This window comes from Ovis aries, chromosome 1, assembly GCF_016772045.2.
Source record: "Ovis aries strain OAR_USU_Benz2616 breed Rambouillet chromosome 1, ARS-UI_Ramb_v3.0, whole genome shotgun sequence".
Lineage (NCBI taxonomy): Eukaryota > Metazoa > Chordata > Mammalia > Artiodactyla > Bovidae > Ovis > Ovis aries.
The window spans coordinates 163,875,318-163,901,424 of record NC_056054.1 but is presented as its reverse complement, the minus strand read 5'-3'; the positions used below and the strand labels follow the sequence as shown (position 1 = coordinate 163,901,424).

The 26,107-nt window shown below is 40.0% G+C and overlaps 1 protein-coding gene across 1 annotated transcript in view; it reads right to left on the bottom strand.

Moving 5' to 3' along the window:
* Nucleotides 1-4,324: 4,324 nt before the first annotated feature.
* LOC105609869 (soma ferritin-like) overlaps nt 4,325-26,107 on the bottom strand; it is a 78,229-nt gene continuing 56,446 nt past the window's right edge. Inside the window, exon 4 of the transcript XR_009600882.1 lies at nt 4,325-25,897. The gene's annotated coding sequence lies outside the window, so the exon portion shown is untranslated. The remainder of the gene's footprint in view (nt 25,898-26,107) is intronic.

Below are 26,107 nucleotides of genomic sequence, written 5' to 3'. Positions count from 1 at the left end.
TATCCTTGCCAACACTTGTTATTTGGTGTCTCTTTGATAATAGCCATTCTAACAGGTCTGCGGTGATATCTCACAGTGCTTTTGATCTGCATTTCCCCGATCATTAGTGAGTGTGAGCATCTTTTCCTGTCTCCATTGGCCACCTCTCTGTCTTCTTTGTAAATATGTCTATTCAGATCCCCCTCCTATTTTTGAATCATGTTTCTTTTTTTTTTATGTTGAGTTGTATCACTTCTTTGTATATTTTGGATATATTAAACCCTTCTCAGATAGACTGTTTGCAAATATCCTCTCTTATTCAGCAGGTGGCCTTTTTGTTTTATTGATAGCTTCCTTCACTGTGCAAGAGCTTTTTAGTATGATGTGGTATCATTTGTCTATTTCTGCTTTTGTTTCCCTTCCCTGAAGAGACATTTCCAAAAAACATATCGTTAAGACCAGTGTCCAAGAGTGTAGTGCCTCTGTTTTCTTCACTTATGTGTATTCAGTCACTCAGTCATGTCCCACTCTTTTCAACCCCATGGACTGTAGCCTGCCAGGCTTCTCTGCCCATGGAATCTTCCAGGCAAGAATATTAGAGTAGGTTGCCATTTCCTCCTCCAGGGCATCTTCCTGACCCAGGGCCAAACCCACATCTGCATTGTAGGCAGATTCTTTACCACTGAGCCCCCAGGGAAATCCTTCTTCATTTATAGCACCAAGTAGAAGTCAACAGTCATGATTAAATACATGAAAAAAAATGTTAACAAAGTATTAGAGACATTAAAATATTAGTTTCTGAGTTCTCCTTATTCTAATTCTAATCATAAGAGAGCACCCTGCCTTGGTTTTTTTTTTTTTTTTAGAAGCTAAACATTCATAGGATTTTCCAAACATATTGCCTAAACCTTTATTTTACAGAACAGAAAACTAAGACCTTTGGGCTTCCCTGGTGGCTAGGTGGTAAAGAATCCATCTGCCAGTGCAGGAGACATGGGTTTGATCCCTGATCTGGGAAGATCCCAGTCTTGGATGACCACAATGGTGTGGTCACTCACCTAGAGCCAGACATCCTGGAGTGCAAAGTCAAGTGGGCCTTAGGAAGCATTATTACAAACAAAGGTAGTGATGGAATTGGAGCTGAGCTATTTACTATTCTAAAAGATAATGCTGTGAAAGTGCTGCACTCAATATGTCAACAAATTTGGAAGACTCAGCAGTGGCCACAGGACTGGGAAAGGCCAGTTTTCATTCCAATCCCCCAAAATGGGCAATGGCCAAAGAATGTTCAGACTACTCTACAATTGTGCTCATTTCACAAGCTAGCAAGGTAATGCTCAAAAATCCTTCAAACTAGGCTTCAGTAGTATGTAAATTGAGAACTTCTAGATGTACAAGCTGAGCTTACAAAAAGCAGAAGAACCAGAGATCAAATTGCCAACATTCAGTGGATCATGGAGAAAGGAAAAGAATTCCAGGAAACATCTACTTCTGCTTCATTGACTATGCTAAAGCCTTTGACTGTGTTGATCACAACAAACTGGAAAATTCTCAGAGGTGAAATACCAGACCACCTTACCTGTCTCTTGAGAAACCTATATTTGGGTCAAGAAACAACAGTTGGAACTGGACTTGGAACAATAGACTGGTTCCAAATTGGGAAAGCAGTATGTCAAGGCTGTATATTGTCACCTTGCTTGTTTAATTTCTGTGCAGAGTACATCATGTGAACAACAACCAGGAGGATCCCACATGCTGCAGAGCAAATAAGCCCGTGTGCCACGATTACTGAGCCTGTGCTATAGAGTCTGAAGCCAGTGTGCTCTAGAGTCCGTGGTTTACGACAAGCGAAGCCATCACAATAAGAAGCCCACGCACCACAAGAGAGTAGCCTCCCCTTGCTGCAAGTATAGGAAAAACCCTTGTATCAGTGAAGACCCAGGACAGCCAAAGATAAATAAGTACAATTATACAAAAAAAGAAAACTATGTCCCTGGGAAGTTAGGGCCTAGGTCAAAGATTACACGCTGACAGAGCACAAGCTATAACCTGTATCTGGACTCTTTATCAATCCAGAACCCTTTTATCCAGATACTGAGAGAAGTGTAAAACTTAACATCAGACAGTTTTCCCATTCAACTGTTAATAGGAAATCTCCTTATTAAGTGAGCAGCAATATAGAGGTCTGGCACTTATGGTGACAACATTAGAATTCTGGGGCCAAAACATAATTTTGTTTTATTTGATGCTTTCCAAAAAAGTATTCTATGAGTTTCTCTTTATGCTTTAGTAAAATTTTATGTGTAATAAGTTTGAAAATATTATATAATGTCTTAGAATTAACGACAACTTATAGTTGGGAAAATAGGAACATGGTATTATTGTTAGATCTTGGCGTGTCTCCTCATATTAAATTATTGAAAGCCTTATTAAGCCTACTTGATTTAGAGGATTATAGAAAATAATGTCAATATCAGTTCAGTTCAGTTCAGTTCAGTTGCTCAGTTGTGTCCGACTCTTTGCGACCCCATGAATTGCAGCACGCCAGGCCTCCCTGTCCATCACCAACTCCCGGAGTTCACTCAGACTCACATCCATCGAGTCAGTGATGCCATTCAGCCATCTCATCCTCTGTCGTCCCCTTCTCCTCCTGCCCCCAATCCCTCCCAGCATCAGAGTCTTTTCCAATGAGTCAATTCTTCACATGAGGTGGCCAAAGTACTGGAGCTTCAGCTTCAGCGTCATTCCCTCCAAAGAAATCCCAGGGCTGATCTCCTCCAGAATGGACTGGTTGGATCTCCTTGCAGTCCAAGGGACTCTCAAGAGTCTTCTCCAACACCACAGTTCAAAAACAGTAAGTTTCCACATGGTGTGGAGCAGCTAAGCCCTTGTGCCACAACTACTGAGCCCAAGCTCTGGAGCCCATGAGCCACAGCTATAGATGCCTGCATTCCTGGAACCCATTCTCCACAGCAAGAGAAGCCACTGCAATTAGAAGTCTGTTCATCGTACTAGAGAGTAGCGCACACACAGCAATGAAGACCCAGCATAGCCCCAAAATAATAAATAAATGAATAACATTTTTTAAAATTTAAATGATATAATGACTGAAAAGGTATCTTTTAAACCTTAACTGGAAATTTGGGGGGCTTCCCAGGTGGCATTAGTGGTAAAGGATCCACCTGCCAATGCAGGAGACACAGAGAGGTGGGTTTGATCCCTGGATCAGGAAGGTCCCCTGAAGAAGGAAATGGCAACCCATTCCAGTAGTCTTGCCTGGAGAATCCCTTGGACAGAGGAGCCTGGTGCGTCCATAGGGTCACAAAGAGTCAAACACGACTGAAGCAACTTAGCATGCAGCACATAGATATTTTAAAATTGCAGTTAACAAAAAGCTGAATTTAATTTCCTGTGTAGTATACATAATAACTAATCTTTATTGAGAACAGACTATGTGCTAAGTCCTATTCTATGCATTTGATGTTTATTTACTGACTTATTGTCTAGAATAGCATAGCATGTGTATTTTACCTGGGAGAGCACAACATCTGACAAAAGCAGTCTTTTTTAAGTTTTTTGAAAAAAATTATATGCCCAGTAAATAAAATGATGACAGCATAGATAAGCACAAAAAATTAGCTCATACCCATAATTCTATGATTCATAATTGGTTAACACTTTAGTGTATATCATCATACATGCATATATATTTTATAGACACTCATATCATATAATTGAGATCATACTGCACACGGTTTTTTAACTGTATACACAATTTTGTGATAAAGTATTTCTTGATGTTGTGATGGGGCCTATACATTAGCAGGGAACCACAGCCATGCATGTTCCCTTCATTGAAGAAAGGTCCTCTTCTCTTTGGAAAAATCACCATTTCCCATTGGTCACAAATGTTCAAATTGATTGGGAGGAAGTAGAGAAGGGTTATTATTCTAAAATGTTCATAGTAAACTTGCTTTTTTTTTTTTTTTCGCAGAAAGCTAATGAAACATTTTTGGATATCCATGGCTTGTATCATTAAGCATGCATCTATTACCATTCTCCAAAGGGTGGTATTTTCCTAAAGAGAGGCATCTAAGGCACTCTGAGAAGGTAACAAGTAGAAGACAAGACCTTTATTTAACATTCCTAATAGAGCTCCTTACAGTATACTGCCTGTTTTCAATATTACATAAAAGTATAGAGAAGATACAACAGTAAATTTCTGTAAGAAGGTTTCATTAGGAACCAAAATCTTTGGTCTAACTTGGACAAGGCTAAAAATTTCAGGGTTCATATATGTCAGCAGTGTTTCAGAACAGCAACTGGTGAGGAGATTGTAAAATTCTTTTCTTTTTTTTTAAAGTCTTTATTGAATTTGTTATAATATTGCTTCTGTTTTGCGTTTTGGTTTTTTGGCCGGGGGTCATATAGGATCTTAGCTCCCCCAACAGGAATCAAATCTCTCCCCCGGCGTTGAAAGACAAAGTCTTAACCATTGGACGGCCAGAGAAGGCCCTGAAATTTTTAGAGTTTGTCCCAAGGAGTTGAATCACACACTGTAGGTAAGACCAGAGATAAGTCTGAAAAAGGAAGGAAAGATAAAAATTAGTATGAGCTGAGTTTTTGCAGCAGCACCAGTTAACACAGAGTAAATATGTAATAAACCACTTATGAGATGATGTGATTGGCATATTGTGTACCCGTCTCTTATGGCCTTGCCCAAGTTTAGTGCTTTAGTGAGGATGGGAATTTCCATTAAATGAGTAATATAGTCTGTGACTAATCTGAGGAAATCCGGGTAAGATGACTTTGAAAACATCAGCTGAATTTACCTAAGAAGTCAATACAGAGATGAGGGGTGATTTATATATAACACATGAGAACCTGGCTTCTTGGTGTCCCACAAGTTTTACTCTGAAGCTAAATTCAACTCACTTTTTAGCCATATTTGGGTGTCAGTTATGCCTGTGGTTAACATTATTAAGATCGTTAAAGGACCCACGATAGTGCTCAGTCGTGTCCAGCTCTTTGGATTGCAGCCCACCGGGCTCTTCTGTCCACTTAATTTTCCAGGCAAGAATACTGGAGTGGGATGCCATTTCCTCCTCCAGGGACTCTTCCCAACTCAGGGGTCAAACCCATGTCTTCTGTGTCTCCTGCATTGCAGGTGGGTTCTTTACCCACTAAATCATCTGGGAAGTCCCTTTTAAAAGAGAGTGGTGAGTTGTTTTTTTTTTTTTCCTAATAATGTAAAGTAGTTGGTTATAGACTAAACCTTCCCCTGACAGTCAGAAATTCTGGACAATACATAAAAACATTGCTTAAAGACATTTGAAAACTATGATACCACCAAGGGCTTTGAGAGAACAAGATTCCTAGGAGAAGATTCATTGGATAAATTGAGGAACCTTCTTAAATCTTCAAGGTCCTATCTGTTTCCCAGGTCCTCAAACTTACTATGGGCATGAAGTCACAACTATTTCATCAACAGGCTTTGCAGGGTGCTTCCGTTTCCTCCAAGGTGAGTGCTAGTCTCCAGCACAGATTGCATTGCTCCTGAAGTGGGATGAGCTGCTGCAGCTACCGCACCAGGTCCCACCGTATCCATAAGGATCTGATTTCTTTCATTAGTTCTGGAGTTAGAGGAAGTAACATGTTGTAGGGTATGGGATTCTGTTTCCTTGTTGGGTCTGAAGAGGTCAGTTGAAATATCAGGAATGCATAGATGTTAATATCTTACAGGGTAAATGTTGACCAATGAAGGTTAAGTCAATCAACAGAGGGGGCCATTGAATAAATTCCTGTCTTTTTCTTCCTCTAACAGACTGTTCCAAGACAAAGTGCTTCTACACAGTGAACTTCTCTGCATGAAGCTGTGGTCATCTGCAGACTAATCTATACCTCCTTTTCCTCCTTTTCTACCGGCTTAATTTTCCTTTTCCTTTTACTATCTCAGAGTTATTCAGTTCAGTTCAGTTTAGTCGCTCAGTTGTGTCCGACTCTTTGTGATCCCATGGACTACAGCATGCCCAGGCTTCCCTGTCCATCACCAGCTCCCAGAGCTTACTCAAATTCATGTCCATTGAGTCGGTGAGGCCATCCAGCCATCTCATCCTCTGTCATCCCCTTCTCATCCTGCCTTCAATCTTTTCTAGCATCAGGGTCTTTTCAAAGGAGTCAGTTCTTCACATCAGGTGGCCAAACTATTGGAGTTTCAGCTTCAACATCAGTCCTTCCAATGAATATTCAGGACTGATTTCCTTTAGGATGCACAGGTTGGATCTTCTTGCAGTCCAAAGGACTCTCAAGAGTCTTCTCCAACACCACAGTTCAAAAGCATCAATTCTTTGGCACTCAGCTTTCTTCACAGTCCAATTCTCACATCCGTACATGACTACTGGAAAAACCATAGCTTTGACTAGATGGACCTTTGTTGGCAAAGTAATATCTCTACTTTTTAGTATGCTATCTAGGTTGGTCATAACTTTCCTTCTAAGGAGTAAGCGTCTTTTAATTTCATGGCTGCAGTCACCATCTGCAGTGATTTGGGAGACTAAAAAGATAGTCTGTCACTGCTTCCATTGCTTCCCCATCTATTTGCCATGAAGTGATAGGACCACATGCCATGATCATAGTTTTCTGAATGTTGAGTTTTAAGCCACTTTTTCACTCTCCTCTTTCACTTTCATCAAGAGGCTCTTTAGTTCTTCTTTGCTTTCTGCCTTAAGTGTGGTATTATCTGCATTTCTGAGGTTATTGATATTTCTCCTGGCAATCTTGATTCCAGCTTGTGCTTCATCTAGCCTGGTATTTCTCATGATGTACTCTGCATATAAGTTAAATAAGCAGGGTGACAATATACAACCTTGACATACTCCTTTCCCTATTTGGAACTAGTCTGTTGTTCCATGTCCAATTCTAACTGTTGCTTCCTGACCTGCATACAGATTTCTCAGGAGGCAGGTCAGGTGGTCTGGTATTTCCATCTCTTTAAGTATTTTCCACAGTTTGTTGTGATCCACACAGTCCAAGGCTTTGGCATAATCAATAAAGCAGAAATATATGTTTTTTCTGGAACTCTCTTGCTTTTTTGATGATCCAGCGGATGTTGGCAATTTGATCTCTGGTTCCTCTGCCTTTTCTAAATCCAGCTTGAACACCTGGAAGTTCACGGTTCATGTATTGTTGAAGCCCGTCTTTGAGAATTTTGAACATTACTTTGCTAGCATGTGAGATGAGTGCAATTGTGTGGTAGTTTGAATATTCTTTGCCATTGCCTTTCTTTGGGATTGGAATGAAAACTGACCTTTTCCAGCCCTGTGGCCACTGCTGAGTTTTCCAAATTTGCTGGCATATTGAGTGCAGCACTTTCACAGCATCATCTTTCAGGATTTGAAATAGCTCCACTGGAATTCCATCACCTCCACTAGCTTGGATCATAGTGATGTTTCCTAAGGCCCACTTGACTTCGTGTTCCAGGATGCTTGGCTCTAGGTGAGTGATCACACCATTGTGATTATCTGGGTCATGAAGATCTTTTTTGCATAGTTCTTCTGCATATTCTTGCCACCTGTTCTTAATATCTTCTGCTTCTGTTAGGTCCATACCGTTTCTGTCCTTTATCAAGCCCATCTTTGCATGAAATGTCCCCTTGGTATCTCTAATTTTCTTGAAGAGATCTCTAGTCTCCCCCATTCTGTTTTCCTCTATTTCTTTGCATTGACCACTGAGGAAGGCTTTCTTATCTTTCCTTGCAACTCCTTGGAACTCTGCATTCAACTGGATATATCTTTCCTTTTCTCCTTTGCCTTCCACTTCTCTTCTTTTCAACAGCTATTTGTAAGGCCTCCTCAGACAACCATTTTGCTTTTTTCCATTTCTTTTTCTTGGGGATGGTCTTGATCACTGCCTCCTGTACAATGTCATGAACCTCCATCCATAGTTCTTCAAGGACTCTGATTATCAGATCTAATCCCTTGAATCTATTTCTCACTTCCACTGTATAATCATAAGGGATTTGATTTGGGTCATACCTGAATGGTCAAATGGCTTTCCCTACCTTCTTCAATTTATGTCTGAATTTGGCAATAAGGAGTTCATGATCTGAGCCATAGTCAGCTCCCAGTCTTGTTTTTGCTGACTGTATAGACCTTCTCCATCTTTGGCTCCAAAGAGTATAATCAATCTGATTTTAGTTTTGACCATCTGGTGATGTCCGTGTGTAGAGCCTTCTCTTGTGTTGTGTATACTTCCTAGTGAAAAATTAGCACTTAACCTCTATCCCAGCATCTGTTTTCTAAGGAACTTAGGCTAAGACAGAATGAAAATTTAAAAGTGAATCCAGTTTGACCCTAATATCTCACTTTAGCCATTTGTATGTTTATGAGTAGAAGTTAGGAGGCTGAGAAGCTAAGCAGAGTTTCCAACATTCTTACAGTGCTTGTGGTCAAAAATGAAGACTTCAGGCTGACCAAGGAGAGACTCAGGCAAACACTCCAGTTTTAACTTAAAACTCTACAAGGGCTAGACAGTAAATCAACTAAACCCTTGATTTAATGAAACTTAGTCTTCCTTTAGGTAACTGCTAAACTGCCAAGCAAAAATGAATGCTGTCTTTAAGGTATTATCTAGAATTTTAAAATATCTCTACAATTTATCATATATATTGTTTAGCTGCCAACCAGAAATTACCAGGTATACCAGGAGGTGAGAGCACCTGACTGAAAAACAAGAGGAAAACAGATTATAGAAATATACTCATTGGAGATCCAAATATCAGAATTAATATGTTCCAGAAATAAGACGACAAAATGGAAAATCTAAGTCTAAAACTAAAAAGTCAAAAATTCTTCAAATGGAAATTATAGAACTGAAAAAAAAAATAAAATTAAAAGGCAAAAGTAGTAGCTTAGGAGCAATTTAGGAGAGAGGGAGAGAGAAAGAGAAGGAGGGAGAGAGAAAGAGAAGGAGGTAGGGAGAAGGGCTGGTGAGCATATGAAGCAACTAGAACTCATACAGTAGGAATAGAAAATGGTATAAGCAATTTGGAAAACAGTTTGGTAGCTATTTATTAAGTACCATTTCACTTAGCAATTTCACTCTGACCAAGAGGAATGGAAACGTATGTGCATAGAAGGACATATATGCATATGTATTTACAAATATTTGTATACACTTTACTCAAAATTGCCCCAAGCCAGGGAAATCCAAGTGCCAGCAACAGGTGAATGGATTAAAGATGTGGTATCGATACAGTAGAATTACTAAAACAAAATAAAAAAAATTAACAGTAAAACAGACAACCCAATTTTAAAAATGCTCCATAAAGCTTTTAAACAAGGCCTTCACAAAAGAGGATATCCAAGTAAGTAGCAAATTCATGAAAAAGTTTTTCAACCTCATTAGTTATCAGGGGCATCTAAATCAAACCACAGTGAGATAACCTATCCCAAAAAGAAAGTCTACATCAAAAAAGAAAAGACTGTCAATACCAGGTACAGAGCTGGAAAAACAGGAACTCTCATGCTCCTTGTAAGAGAGAAAATTGGCACAGGAACTTGAGAAAATTGTTTGGCAGTATACATGAAACCTGTTTGCACACATACCATAGGACACAGCAATTTGGCCACCTCATGCGAAGAGTTGACTCATTGGAAAAGACTCTGATGCTGGGAGGGATTGGGGGCAGGAGGAGAAGGGGACGACCAAGGATGAGATGGCTGGATGACATCACTGACTTGATGGACGTGAGTCTGGGTGAACTCCGGGAGTTGGTGATGGACAGGGTGGCCTGGAGTGCTGTGATTCATGGGGTCACAAAGAGTCAGACACGACTGAGCGACTGAATTGAACTGAACAGAAATGCATACACATGAGTGAAAATTGTCACAGTACTACTCGTAATGGTCCTAATCTGGAAACAACACAAATGCTCACTCACATAAGAATGGATATACATAGTATGGTGTATTCAAACAATGGAAGAATTCTTCAACAATGATCACGAATAAATTCCTGTTTAATGCAAAATATGAATGAATTTCATCAATATGGTAAGTTAAAGCAGCCAGATACAAACTGATAAGTACTGCATGATTCAATATGTGTTAAGTTTAAAAATCATCCAAGCTTAATAATGGTATTAATCAACAGGCATAAACTGTCAGTTAAATAAGATAAATAAGCTCTAGAGATCTCCTGTACAACATTGGACCTGTAGTCAACAACAATGTATACTTAAAGTCTAAGAGGATATATCTCATGTGGTATCCTTATCACACACACAAAAAAATGTTAAAAGAAAAATACAACTCCCCAAACTAAATGATGGTGTTAGAAGTCAGGATAGTGATTATATTAGTTGGGGAGATAAAGGGGGTAACAAATTGGGAGAGAAGGAGGGGCTTCCTTGACTTGGTTATGTTCTATTTCTTGACCTCATGGTAACTATAGAGGTGTATTCTTGCTGTGATAATTCATGAAACTCTATGCTTTTGGTGTACTGTTCTGTATGTTACATACTAATAAAGTTTATTTAAAACTAAAGGAGATCAGGGTTTCCTGGTGGTCTAGTGGTTACGAATCTACCTGCCAGTACAGGGGAAACGCGCTCTAGAGCCTGTGAGTTCACCTAGAGCCTGTGCTCTGCAACAAGAGAAGCCAGTGCAATAAGAAGCCCGTGTGCCACAACAAGAGAAAGCCCAAAAGCAGCAATGAAGACCCTGCACAGCCAAAATAAATAAATCTTTTAAAAAATAAAAGAGATCAAAAGAAGCCAAGTGTGGTTATAATGGAAAATAAAATGAGCATTTATTGAAGGATTTGTGCTGTTGAATATATATTCATTTTCTTTCTCACTATAACTTGTTGGAAAATATACTTATTGTATCTTTATTTTACAGATGAAAATACCAAGCCTAAGAGGAAGTAGGCAAATTGTCCAAGTTCTTACAACATGTTTTTCTGCCTCTAAAACTTTTGTTTTTTGCACAATATTTATCTTCTCTTGTAGTTTCTTTCCAAATTCACAAATTGCCTTGTCCGACAATACCTCATTTAAATAATCTAGATGGTTGAATCTAATCATGTAAATTAAATTCCAAAGAATAATAATCTATCACATATAAATATATAAATCTGTTTTTGCTTTGCAGATAATGTCTTACAAATACAACTTCTCAAGGTAACAGAGAATTTAATAGAATTTCTCAACAATAAGCCTAAGAATACTTGCCAAAGCCCTTCCAGTTAAATGCAGCCGAAGTGGGAAAGTAACCAACACTGATATATTCCACTCATTCAAAATGAAAGGAATGTAACTTTTTTCCCCTAAATCAAATCAATCTGTCTCCCCATACACTTCCATCCAGCTTAGAAGACAATCTAGTTTTTATCTGGCAGAAAACCTAATTTTATTCATGGAGTGGGTGGGTGAAACCCTTTTCCTATCTCACAATTCTATAAGGAATTCTGGGGCTTATTGGAAATTTGAGATGGAACCTTGACCTTGACTCTGATTGTCACAGTCAAAACTGTCTACTGTTCAAGTTAAATAGTGTATTCCATCCCCAACTACACTGTCAGGGACCTCACTGTCATGCAGTCAGGCAGGTATGCCTCATGTGAGAAGTGGGCAGCCCCACCAGAGTCAGTCTTTCCCACCACCCCTGTCCCTCAAGTCTAGGCCTCTGCCCTCTATTTCCATCTTGGAACCCTGATCTTTTCAGATAACTGACCTCAGAGACTCTGCTCCAGGTTTTTGAAAACAAAGCCTTTTAAACTTCTTTCCTGGCCAAAGTGAAGCTCAGGCTCTCATAATACAAAACCTTGCCTACCCTCTTTAGAATAAGAAGCAGTCTTTCTGAGCCCAAGAACACACACATATGCACAGAATTACAGGAACACTGTTGGAAGAATACAAGGGATCTATAACCAAAATATTTTGGGTAGCACTTTGGGCACATCTAAAAAATATTTGGGTCACAGCTTAAGCAGGTTTGTATCTGCATAGGTACAGAATATTCTTGCAAATAGGTTGGTGAGGCTGCTGCCAACACAGCAGAACTTTCAGTTAATTTTACAGTCAAAGGCAGAGGTGACTGGGTTATTCCTCCGATAAGCCCATCCTTTGGAATTTCCCAAAAGCTACAGTTGGGAGTAAAGCAGAGCCACATATCTGGAGGAGTGGATGGCCCTTTGGGGGCAGGTTATGAGTGCAGGAGGAAGATTAGTGCTGGAGGTGTTGTAGCTACTGAACAGTTCCATGGATATGCGTGCACACACATGCAGAATAGGGTGGCTAGTCTCCCCTCCTTTCTAGAATGGCTCATAGCCTGAGTGTTGGTGCAAAGGAGCACCCCAGGAAATGGGAGGGGTGCTGAAAAATTCCTTAGGAGCAACTCACGTCCTTAATTGGTTTACTCACGGTTGGTCAATCTGAAAACCAAGACTTGTTCGTGGTTATTTGGGTCTATACTAACATAATAGGAGTAATAGTGGTAGTAATTACACCCTTGAGTGAACCTCACCAGCATTCCAGCTACTGTGTTGTGTTGTATCCATCATGTCAGTTACCACCCTGAAAGAAAATGCCATTATCCCCATTCTGCAGATGAAGTAACTGGGCAAGTGAGGCCAAGATTAGATGATAAACAGCAGGACTGTTTGTAAACAGAAAGTCTAAATTCAACGCCTAATGTGTTTACCACAGTTATTCCTGAGAATAAAGCCTCAGATCAGCACAGAATGAGCTAGAGACTGGGGTCCCTGTATTTGACAGTAGACAAGGCGGATTTAAACTTGCAAGGACCAGACTACACAAACCTTATGTAAGCTGAAAAATAAAGAGGTAATTGACTATCAGCAGTGTATTTGGATTTTTAAGAAAGTCTTATTGGATTGCCTGGACATCTATTTAGATAGTAAGTGGAAACTATGCTCATTGCCTGGGTATAGCAGCAACAAGTTTTCAAAAGATCTTAAACAAATAGATCTTAAATTAAAATGTAACTCCTCTTTCTTTGTCCCAGGCAATTAGATCTACTGATCTCATCTTTTAAAAAAAAGAAAGGAAAAGTTTAATAATTCTAAAAAATAAGCACTCTATAAGTATATTTAAAACCCTTGAATGGTAAACTTTAAACAGATGACTCTCATGGTATATTTACTGTATTGAGTTGGCCAAAAAGTTTCTTTGAGGTTTTTCCACAAGATGTTATGGAAAAATCCCTGAATAAACTTTTTGGCCATCCCAGTATTTCTCTAAACCATTTAATAGAAAAGTATGCTTTCATACTGGAGAGTTATCTATGTCTTTGCACCACTTCTTCTGTTACATGTATGCATACTTTAATTTCACCTAATCATAGTTACTTTGTTTGCACTTAAAATCGCTTTACATTCCCTTTTCTGCAGCTGCCTATTTGTATTGTTTGTGGTTGCACAGATTCCCTCATTGTTCAATTAGCCATTGTGTAGCTGCTGTGTGAGTAAATTGTTTTTAGCACTCTGCTTTTGCAAATACTGTTTTACAAAGGTATGTACATACAACTTTTATTCTTTAATATATATTCCCAATACTGGGATTACAGGTCAAAAGCCCTGACTGTTTTAGGGTTCTTGTTATATGTTGCTAGAAATACTACATCAATTTTAATGCTACTAACAACGTGGTTTTCACACTCATCTTACTGTTCTTTCTAGCCTCTTCCTTTATTTAAGTATTTGATTAGTTAACATCATAATGTATTCTATAATTTTGGAAAAACTCAAATAGTATTCTTTCTCAATTGCATTCGAAGAGGATTCTTCAAGTAAGAAAAAAAGAATTGGGAGGTGGGGATGGTTGTGCTGCATGGCTTCCAGGATTTTAGTTCCCTGACCAGGGATCAAACCCAGTCCCTGGGCAGTGGAAGTGCTGAGTCCTAACTCCTGGACTGCAAGTGAATTCCTGCAAGTAAATATTTTAAAGATGAAGCAATGCTAACTCTCAGTTAAACCAAATGAAACATATTTTTAATATTTTTTTCTAAAATTGAAAAAATAATAAAAATAATAAATTGTTTCCCTAGCTTTTCTTTCATCCTTTCTTCCCTTTGTGTAGTACAATTCTCTCTTCCCTTATTGTAAAGCTACTTGTTGATTCTCCAAGCAATTGTGACAATACTGAAGACTTTCAAATTATGCACATCCATTTCCTAAATGAGGTCACAAATTTTGTAGGATGTTGGTGCAAATGTGGGACTTCCCTAGTAATGTGCAGTGGATAAGAATCCACCTGCCAATGCAGGGGACACAGGTTTGATCCCTGGTCCAAAGAGTCCACATGCTGCAGAGAAACTAAGCCTGTGCACTGAAAATGCTGAGCCCAAGGCCTAGGGCCCATTAATCGGAGCTACTGAGCCTGTGGGCTTCCTTTGTGGCTCAGCTGGTAAAGAATCCGCCTGCAATGCGGGAGACCTGGGTTCCATCACTGGGTTGGGAAAATCCCCTGGAGAAGGGAAAGGCTACACACTCCAGTGTTCTGGCATGGAAAATTCCATGGACTGTATAGTCCATGGGGTCGCAAAGAGTCAGACACAACTGAGTAACCCCAACTACAACTGAGGGACTTTCACTGAGCCTGTGGGCCCTAACTCTGAAGTCTGTGTGCCTAAAGCCTATATGCTCCACAGCAGGAGAAGCCACAGCAATGAGAAGCCCACACACTGCAATGAAGTTTAGCCCCCGCTTGCTGCAACTAAAGAAAGCCTGTGCAAAGCAGTGTAGACCTAGTACACCCAAAAAAAAAAGTTTTTTTAGCAACTGTGTTTGTTATTTAGCTATTACTTTTATTCTCTGTATTTCAATAAGAATTAGCTATAAAAGTAAAGTTGGCTTGAAACTCAACATTCAAAAACTCAGATCACGGCATTTCATCCCATCACTTCATGGCAAATAGATGGGGAAAAAGCAGAAGCAGGAACAGACTTTATTTTGTTTGCGGACAGTGTCTGCAGCCATGAAATTAGAAGGCGCTTGCTCCTTGGAAGCAAGGAAGCTATGACAAACCTAGACAGCATATTAAAAAGGAGACACATCACTTTGCCAAAAAAGGTCCATACAGTCAGAGCGATGGCTTTTCCACTAGCCATGTGTGGATGTGAGAGTTGGACCATAAAGAAGGCAGAGCACTGAAGAATTGACGCTTTTGAATTATGGTGCTGGAGAAGACTCGAGAGTCCCTTGGATAGCAAGGAGATCAAACCAGTAAATTCTAAATCAACCCTGAATATTCACTGGAAGGACTGATGCTGAAGTTTCAATACTTTGGTCACTTGATTTGAAGAGCCGATTCATTGGAAACAAAACCCTGATGATGGGAAAGATTGAAGGAAAAAGGAGAAGGGGGTGGCAGAAGATGAGATAGTTAATAGTATCACTGACTCAATGGATGAGAATTTGAGCAAACTCTGGAAGATAGTGGAGAACAGAGGAGCCTGGCATGCTGCAGTCCATGGGGTTAAACAGAGTCAGACATAACTTAGTGACTGAACAACAAAAAAGAAAAAAAAAAAAAGAGAGGAAATTAATGTGACTTTTGCATTAGGCACTGAGGAGTTTAAGATTCCAGAGTAAATTATGGCAATCATGAGAAAATTGAAAGCAAAACAGTATCGCATTCTTATCCTGAATTTTTCAAAATACCTAGTAGTTAACAGGCACTTCTTAAATTAAACTGAATTTTTAGTTTTGAGCAAATTTCCATGACTCTAGTTGGTAGGAAGAAATTTCAGATATGTCATGAAGACTGATTTTATCTATGAATAGATAAAATCTATAAACAGATAAAATAGACTGATTTTATCTATGAAGAATAAGCATTTGTTCTTATCCAACAATATATTAGTTACTGAGAAGTTACTCACTTCCCTTGTATTTACTATAGCTCTTAGAGATATAGCTGATTGCCAGTAATTACATGGGATGAACCTGAAATTTCAGAAGTCAGGTGACTTGCCTGACATCACACAGTGATGTCAGATGGCATCAATTAGAATCTGATGGCAGAATTAGGATCAAGGTCTTTTGCTCCAAATCTTAGATTCTCATCATCATACCCAAGCTGGGATATTATTAACAAGTTCAAGATTTTTGAGGAAGTATATATATGGGCACCTTTAAAGAGAATATCCTGCTTAGAGGCAAAGGAAGACAAATTTTAGGAGAGCCAGTCCTGAACTGCAGATTTCTACTTTTCTTTTACCCCTTCAAGTCAGAGCTGCAGGTTACTGGCAAGGGCCTGAGAGCAATCAGGGGTAGGCAGATAGGCAGCTAATGGCAAAAAGCAGAGGGAAATTATTTTCTTTTGCTCCAGGGCTAATTTGAAAAAACATAGCCATGTAATATGAAATCTTGCTTTACTTTATGTCTGCTAGATTTTTAAGTCAGTGAAGTACTGTAGAGATATGTTAAGATTGGTCTTTTTTTCTTGAAACTATTTGCAAATTTTAAAATAAGTTAGAGAAATAGGGATTTCTCTGGTGACCCAGTGGCTAAGACTCTATGCTCTCAATGCAGGGTGCCTGGGTTCAATCCCTAGACAGAGAACTAGAACCCACATGCCGGCATGAAGATGGAAGATCCTACAAGCTACAACTAAGACCTGGTGCAGTCAAATAAATAAATAAAAATACTTCAAAAGTAAAAAAATAAAATAAGATAAACAAAGATTAAAATTTCACAAGTAAAATTTATTTTTAAATGATCAGGCATAGATTTCCTCATAGGTTTCAAAACCAAACTACTCTCTCTATATAAAGTGGTTAAATTACCTACCAATGTCATTTCCCTTTGTCAGGTATAATTTGAAAATTTTAGCCATTATGACTTTTGTTGTTGTTGTTCCAATCCAAAAGACAAGTACAAATTCAGATTGGACTTAATTTTATTCTAATCTAGATACACACACACACACACACACACACACACACACACACACACACACACACACACACACACACATGAGAAGGAAATGGCAAGCCACTCCAGTATTCTTGCCTGGGAAATCCTATGGACAGAGGAGCCTGGTGGGCTACAGTCCATGGGGTCACAAAGAGTTGGACAAGACTGAGCAACTAACACACACACACACACACACACACACACACACACACACAAATATATATATATATATATCCTCTTGCAAACTGTGGGACTTTTCAGTTTTCCTAATCAAATAAGCCAAAGAAAATCTTAAAAAAATATATAGCTGATATCAGATATACCATATCTACATAATTTTTTGTTGCTTTTCAGTTTCTAAGTCATGTCTGAATCTCTGTGACCCCATGGACTGCAGCACACAGGCCTCTCTGTCCTTCCCTATTTCCTGGAGTTTGCTTAAATTCATGTTCATTGAGTTGGTGATGTTATCTGACCATCTTATCCTTTGCTGCTCCTTCTCCTCTTGTCCTCAGTCTTCCCCAGCATCAGGGTCTATTCCAATGATTCCTCTCTTAGCATCAGGTGGACAAAGTATTGGAGCATATATCAGTTCAGTTCAGTCGCTCAGTCATGTTCAACTCTTTGCAACCCATGAATGGCAGCACGCCAGGCCTTCCTCTCCATCACCAACTCCCGGAGTTCACTCAGACTCACGTCCATCGAGTCAGTGATGCCATCCAGCCATCTCATCCTCTGTTGCCACCTTCTTCTCCTGCCCCCAATCCCTCTTCTTCTCCTGCCCCCAATCCCTCCCAGCATCAAAGTCTTTTCCAATGAGTCAACTCTCTGCATGAGGTGGCCAAAGTAAAATCCCAGGGTTGATATCCTTCAGAATGGACTGGTTGGATCTCCTTGCAGTCCAAGGGACTTCAACACCACAGTTCAAAGGCATCAGCTCTTCAGCGCTCAGCCTTCTTCACAGTCCAACTCTCACATCCATACGTGACTACTGGAAAAACCATAGCCTTAACTAGATGGACCTTAGTCGGCAAAGTAATGTCTCTGCTTTTGAATATGCTATCTAGGTTGGTCATAACTTTTCTTCCAAGGAGTAAGCATCTTTTAATTTCATGGCTGCAGTCACCATCTGCAGTGGTTTTGGAGCCCCCCAAAAAAGTCTGCCACTGTTGCCACTGTTTCCCATCTATTTCCCATGAAGTGATGGGACCGGATGCCGTGATCTTCGTTTTCTGAATGTTGAGCTTTAAGCCAACTTTTTCACTCTCCTCCTTTACTTTCATCAAGAGGCTTTTGAGTTCCTCTTCACTTTCTGCCGTAAGGCTGGTGTCATCTGCATATCTGAGCTTATTGATATTTCTCCCAGCAATCTTGATTCCAGCTTGTATTTCTTCCAGTCCAGTGTTTCTCATGATGTACTTTGCATAGAAGTTAAATAAGCAGGGTGACAATATACAGCCTTGACGTACTCCTTTTCGTATTTGGAACCAGTCTGTTGTTCCATGTCCAGTTCTAACTGTTGCTTCCTGACCTACATACAGATTTCTCAAGAGGCAGGTCAGGTGGTCTGGTATTTCCATCTCTTTCAGAATTTTCCACAGTTTATTGTGATCCACACAGTCAAAGGCTTTGGCATAGTCAATAAAGCGGAAATAGATGTTTTTTCTAGAACTCTTGCTTTTTCCATGATCCAATGGATGTTGGCAATTTGATCTCTGGTTCCTCTGCCTTTTCTAAATCCAGCTTGAATATCAGGAAGTTCACAGTTCACATATTGCTGAAGCCTGGCTTGGAGAATTTTGAGCATTACGTTACTAGCGTGTGAGATGAGTGCAATTGTGTGGTCGTTTGAGCATTCTTTGGCATTGCCTTTCTTTGGGATTGGAATGAAAACTGACCTTTTCCAGTCCTGTGGCCACTGCTGAGTTTTCCACATTTGCTGGCATATTGAGTGCAGCACTTTCACAGCATCATCTTTCAGGATTTGAAATAGCTCCACTGGAATTCCATCACCTCCACTAGCTTTGTTCGTAGTGATGCTTACTAAGGCCCACTTGACATTCCAGGATGTCTGGCTCTAGATGAGTGATCACAGCATCGTGATTATCTGGGTCATGAAGATCTTTTTTGTTCAGTTCTTCTGTGTATTCTTGCCATCTGTTTAATATCTTCTGCTTCTGTTAGGTCCATACCATTTCTGTCCTTTATCGAGCCCATCTTTGCATGAAATGTTCCCTTGGTATCTCTAATTTTCTTGAAGAGATCTCTAGTCTTTCCCATTCTGTTCTTTTCCTCTGTTTCTTTACATTGATCACTGAAGAAGGCTTTCTTATCTCTTCTTGCTATTCTTTGGAACTCTGCATTCAGATGTTTATATCTTTCCTTTTCTCCTTTGCTTTTCACTTCTTTTCACAGCTATTTGTAAGGCTTCCCCAGACAGCCATTTTGCTTTTTTGCATTTCTTTTCCATGGGCATGGTCTTGATCCCTGTCTTCTGTACAATGTCACGAACCTCATTCCATAGTTGATCAGGCACTCTGTCTATCAGATCTAGGGCCTTAAATCTATTTCTCACTTCCACTGTATAATCATAAGGGATTTGATTTAGGTCATACTTGAATGGTCTAGCAGTTTTCCCTACTTTCTTCAATTTCAGTCTAAATTTGGTAATAAGGAGTTCATGATCTGAGCCACAGTCAGCTCCTGGTCTTGTTTTTGTTGACTGTATAGAGCTTCTCCTTCTTTGGCTGCAGAGAATATAATCAATCTGATTTTGGTGTTGACCATCTGGTGATGTCCATGTGTAGAGTCTTGTCTTGTTGGAAGAGGGTGTTTGCTATGACCAGAGCATTTTCTCGGCAAAACTCTATTAGTCTTTGCCCTGCTTCATTCTGCATTCCAAGGTCAAATTTGCCTGTTACTCCAGGTGTTTCTTGACTTCCTACTTTTGCATTCCAGTCCCCTATAATGAAAAGGACATCTTTTTTGGGTGTTAGTTCTAAAAGGTCTTGTAGGTCTTCATAGAACCGTTCAACTTCAGCTTCTTCAGTGTTACTGGTTGGGGCATAGACTTGGATTACTGTGATACTGAATGGTTTGCCTTGGAAATGAAGAGAGATCATTCTGTCATTTTTGAGATTGCATCCAAGTACTGCATTTTGGACTCTTTTGTTGACCATGATGGTTACTCCATTTCTTGTAAGGAATTCCTGTCTGCAGTAGTAGATATAGTGGTCATCTGAGTTAAATTCACCCATTCCAGTCCATTTTAGTTTGCTGATTCCTAGAATGTCAACGTTCACTGTTGCCATCTCCTGTCTGACCATTTCCAATTTGCCTTGATTTATCGACCTGACATTCCAGGTTCCTATGCAATATTGCTCTTTATAGCATTGGACCTTGCTTCTATCACCAGTCACATCCACAACTGGGTATTGTTTTTGCTTTGGCTCCACCCCTTCATTCTTTCTGGAATTATTTCTCCACTGATCTCCAGTAGCATATTGGGCACCTACTGACCTGGGAGTACCTCTTTCAGTATCCTATCATTTTGCCTTATCATACTATTCATGGAGTTCTCAAGGCAAGAATACTGAAGTGGTTTGCGATTCCCTTCTCCAGTGGACCACATTTTGTCAGACCTCTCCACCATGACCTGCCCGTCTTGGGTTGCCCTGTGGGCGTGGCTTAGTTTCATTGAGTTGGACATGGCTGTGGTCCCAGTATGATTAGATTGACTAGTTTTCTGTGAGTATGGTTTCAGTGTGTCTGCCCTCTGATGCCCTCTTGCAACACCTACCATCTTACTTGGGTTTCTCTTACCTTGGGCATGGGATATCTCTTCACAGCTGCTGCAGCAAAGCACAGCTGCTGCTCCTCACCTTGGATGAAAGGTATCTCCTCACTGCCACCCTTCCTGACCTTCAACATGGGATGACTCCTCTAGACCCTCCTGAGACGGCACAGCCGCCACTCCTTGGACCTGGGGTTGCTCCTCCCAGCCGCCGCCCCTGGCCTGGGCGTGGGGTTGCTCCTCCCGGTCGCCACCCCTATATATCTGATATCAAATAAATCTGCAGGCTGGAGATGCATGAGAGCTGGTGGTGTGATTCAGTCTAAGTCCAAAGACCAACTCTTCTGAGTTCCAGGAGAACTGATGGTAGTCTTTCTGAGGGCAATAGAAGACCAGTGATCAGCTCAAGTTGTCAGGCAAAAAGGGTGAATTCTCCCTTCTGCCTTCAAGGCCTTCGGTGAATTGGATGAGGAACGCCATGTGCTTTACTGAGTCCCCATCAAGGAAGCTTTACTGAGTCCACCGATTCAAATGCTAATGTAATCCTGAAACATCCTCACAGACAAACTCAAAAAAAAATCTTAGCTAAATATCTGAGCACTGTATGACTCCATCAAGCTGACACACAAAATTAACCATAAGTCCAATCCTTATTAACTTGGCACCCATACCATCTCCTTCAACCATGCTTAATCTCAAAACAAAGACAATGACAAGACAATCATGCCTAACCTGATACAACTATTCTGCATATAATAAAAAATGCACTTGGGACTTCCCTGGAGGTCTAGCAGAAAAGACTCCATACTTTCATTGCAGGGGGTGTGGATTTGATCCCTGCTTGGGGAACAAAGATCCCACATTTCTCATGGTGTAGCCAAGGGGGGGGGAAAAGCACTAACCCTTTCCCCAGAAGAGAAGATAAAGTCCTTGAGTGATGCTTACTCTTTTCCTTAAAATCGTATAACTTAAATACTATTTTGTTAAATCAATATTTATGTATAATCAATAAAAAGTGACCATGATATAAAGTCAATACATCTATGTTACATGGTAAGGGGATAAAAGAGGAAAGAAAACAAAGATACACAGTTGACCCTTGAACAACAGGTGGGTTAAGGGCATTGACCCTCCTTGCAGTTGAAAATCTGTCTGTAGCTTATGGTTGACTCTCCATATCCACAGTCCCCCATATCTTCAGTTCTGCATCAGTGGATTCAACCAACCATGGATCATATAGTTCTGTAGGATTTACTACTGAAAAAAATTCATGTATGAGGGGACCCATGCAGTTCAAACCCAAGTTGTTCAAGGGTCAACTGTTTATATATCAACATATATATACAAATCTATTCATAATAAAATTGGAAGAAATTCTCCTTATTAATATTCATTAATAATAAGGAGTAAATGCTCACAGCCAGTATAGTCCTCATTTCTGACTGGTCATGTGATTGTAGCTGGTATTTATAACTACCTTCTTTTACTACCCACTATGTATTCTTTTGCCTTCAGCAAGCACCTCAGTTAGTTATAGTTAGTCATAGTTCCTTGTTTGGTGGTGACCCAAACCTTCATTCCTGAAGGGTAGAGGCTTTTAGTAATCCTGCCTGGACTGGGTTGTTGTAGTTGTCCATTTCCTTGTTTTTGGAATAGAGGACATCACAATTTATTCCAATTTTCAATACTTCTTATTGTGGCCAATGTTTTTTTCCAGTTGTATTGAAATACAATTAAAATAGAACTATATAATTTTAGGGTTTTCAGCAAAATGTTTTGATTTAAAATACATCATGAAATTATTATTCAAAAATTTAGTTACCATCCATCATTTCACACAAACATAAAATTGAAGAAATAGTAGAAAATAATTTGTGTGATGAAAACTTTTGGGATTTGCTCTCACCATACAGCCATGTTTATTATAGCTACCATATTGTATGCTATATCCCTAGTATCTATTTATCTTGTAACTGGGAGTTTGTATCTTTTGACTGCGTTCACCCAGTTCCTCCTCCCTACATGCCCCTCCCACCTCTGATAACCACAAATTTGATCTCTTTTTCTATGAGTGTGATTGCACTCCATTTTGAAGTATAATTACCTACACTACCTTGATTCCTGTTATATAACATAGTGATTTTTTTTCCCATACATTTCAAAATGATCATCATGGTAAGTCTATTTATGATATATCACCATACAAAGGTATTACATAATTATTGACTATCTTCCCTACACTATACACTTTATACTTGTGAGTCACTTGTTTTATAACTGGAAGTATGTCCCTCATAATCTCTCTCATCTATTTTTTTCTTCCCCCTACCTCCCTCTGCTCTGGCAATTACCTTTTGGTCCCTGTATCTATAACTGTTTCTGGTTTTTTAATGTTTGTACATTTTCATTTGTTTTGTTTTTTGGATTCCACATATAAGTGAAATCATGCAGTATTTGTCTTTCTGTAACTTACTTCACATAGCATAATACCCCTTAAAATGTTGTCCCGAATGTAAGATTTCATTCTTTAAAAAAAAAAAATTCTATCACATGTATCACTTTTATTCTTTTAGTGTTCTGTGACATCTGCCTTTATCATCTGGTGGAAGTTAATCCTTCCAGCTAACCACAAGTATCATAAGATTTTATGGAGTGCCTACAGAATAAAAACTTCAACTCATCTATGCTTTGTGAAGGCATAAGTATAGTGAATAAATAGCATTGAATCCCAGGCTGATACATATACAGTCCAAGTAAATCAATAGCTCCAAATGTTACATATACTCTTGATATTTGTTACTCCACTAAAAGGAAATAAAATTCATTTGCTGGATTCTAATTTTTAAATTTAATTTTATTTATTTATTTGGCTGCACCAAGCTTAGTTGTGGCATATGAACTCTTAGTTGTGGCATGTGAGATCTAGTTTCCTGACCAAGGATTGAACCCACGACCCCTGCACTGGGGGCACAGTCCTAGTCGCTGGACCACCAGGGAAGTCCCTATTTTCTGGATTTTTAATTTGGCTCCCAGATTGCTACATTATGGATCCTCACAGTATTTTAAAACAAAACAAAACCCAAATATTCAGTTCAACTTAGCACCTTATTTATGAGTTGTCCCTCTGGGTCTAAGTGGAGGAGAAGAAGACAAAAGTAGCAACCTAGGAAAACTTGGTGGGTGGGGCACGTGAGCTGGACATCTCCTCCCTGTCCCTGAAACTCTGGGAACATCCCTGAGCACCGCGGGGAATGAAACAGCCAGTTCTGCTTCCTGCTGTGGCTGTGTGGCCGTCTTCATTATTGTCCCTTTCTTTCCTTATGGAGCTCTCCTGCTGCTCATTTTCCAGGGAAATACTAATACAAGGGATCTTAAGTCCTATGTGTTAGTTTCCTGAATGTCTTACTTAGCTCTCTCCAGGAGGGGACACATTATTCTTAAGTGAGAGACTACATGAACTGTCAGAGTCAGGCACTGCAGCTGGGTCTCAGCTTAGTCTTTATCAAAATTCCCACACACAGAGCACAGAGCACTGGACCAGCTGCAAAGGAAAGTGTGGCCTGTCTTTTAGACATGGGAGCAATAACCCAGAAGAAAAACAACAACAATTCGTGTGTGTGTGTGTGTGTGTGTGTGTGTGTGTGTACATGCTAAGTTGGTTCAGTCTGACTCTGCAACCCTGTGGACTGTAGCCCACCAGGTTCCTCTGTCCATGGGATTCCCCAGGCAAGAATACTGGAGTGGGTTGCCAGGCCCTCCTCCAGGGCATCTTCCTGATCCAGGGATTTAACCCACATCTCTTATGTCTACCTGCATTGGCAGGTGGATTCTTTACCACTGAGCCACTGGGGAAGCCCCCACCAATTGATAACAACTATTAAATGAATTATTATCTGTGAAATACTGAGAACAGTACCTGTCATAGAGTCAGTATTTGCTAAAAGTAGAACAAATCAATTTAGAGGCAATAAGTAGGGGTGTTAAGGTGTCAGTTGCAGACACTTTCTGGATGTTTTGGTGGGTTGGATGGTGTTCCCCTAAATTCATATCTACCCAGAAACTCAAAATGGGATCTTATTTGCAATGAGTCTTTTCAGATATACTTAGAATAAGGATCAAAATGAAATCATGCTGAGTTAGGGTGAGCCCTAAATACAATGCAAATGTCCTTATAGGAGACAGGAGAGGGGAAATGCAGGGAGAAGGCAATGTGAAGATAGAGGTGGCAGTGATGCTTCCGCAAGCCAAGGAATGCCAAGGGTTGCCAGCAACCACCAGAAGTTAGGAGACAGGCATGAAACATTTTCTCCCTTAGAGTCTCAAGGAGGAACCAACCATGCTCACACCTTGATTTTGGACCTTGGCCTACAGGACTGTGGGAAAATGAATTCCTAGTTTGTTGTGGTGGCTCCAGAGAGCTAACCCAGAGTTCTGCTGTAAGTCTATACAGACTCTGTATTTGTCAGGCCATGGAAGAATACCAGCAATCATTGTTCTGGAACGAGCTGAAAGAGTGTGTCTGTCTAAAAACATTCTTGTGACCTTAATCCAAACAGACTTGTACATCAAAAGATACCAATGCAGTGAACACATTATACCAGTCTAATAATAGATATATTTGGGTCTTTTCTGCCAACCCATACACATCTCTGAAAACTAATTTCAGAACTAGTGAACTCTGGCAGCTATATTTATAGTATATGACCTTGTTTTACTCCTAAAGCCACTGCCCGTGTCCCCAGGAGCAAGGGACTCCTGACTCCTAAGGCTAATTGAAGTCTTTCTCACAGTACTTTGGAACTGAAATTCAAAGCTAGTGGTCAGTTTTTGCTGGTTGCTTAAATGAAGGACATACCAAGTTGCGAGGACTCAGTTGACTATGAGCTAAGAATGTAGAGAAACTGGAAAAAGGAAAAGAAAGACGCAGGTGCACGTATAGAGACAGGACAAAACACGATATAGCTCTAGAGAACAAGGAGCCAAGAGATTACCTGCCTTTGTTTCTAAATCAAATCACTCAGCATCCTCATAACAGAGTCACTACCATGGGGCAAGGCTTCCCTGAGGGCTCAACGGGTGAAGAATCCGCCTGTGATGCAGGAAACCCAGGAGACTTGGGTTCAATCGCTGTGTCAGGAAGATCTTCTAGAGGAGGAAAATGGCAACCCACTCCAGCATTCTTGCCTGAAAAATCCATGGAGAGAAGAGCCTGGTGAGCTGCAGTCCAAAGGGTCACAAAGAGTTGGACATAACTGAGCAGGCAAGGACCACCGCCTTAAGAGTAACTCACCAGACTGACTTGCTGATTACTTAGCCTCTCAGTTTCCTCACTGTAGTTGGGACTAATATCAGTACTTCCTGCAAAGAGTGTTCCTTGCATTAATGCTTAAGAAC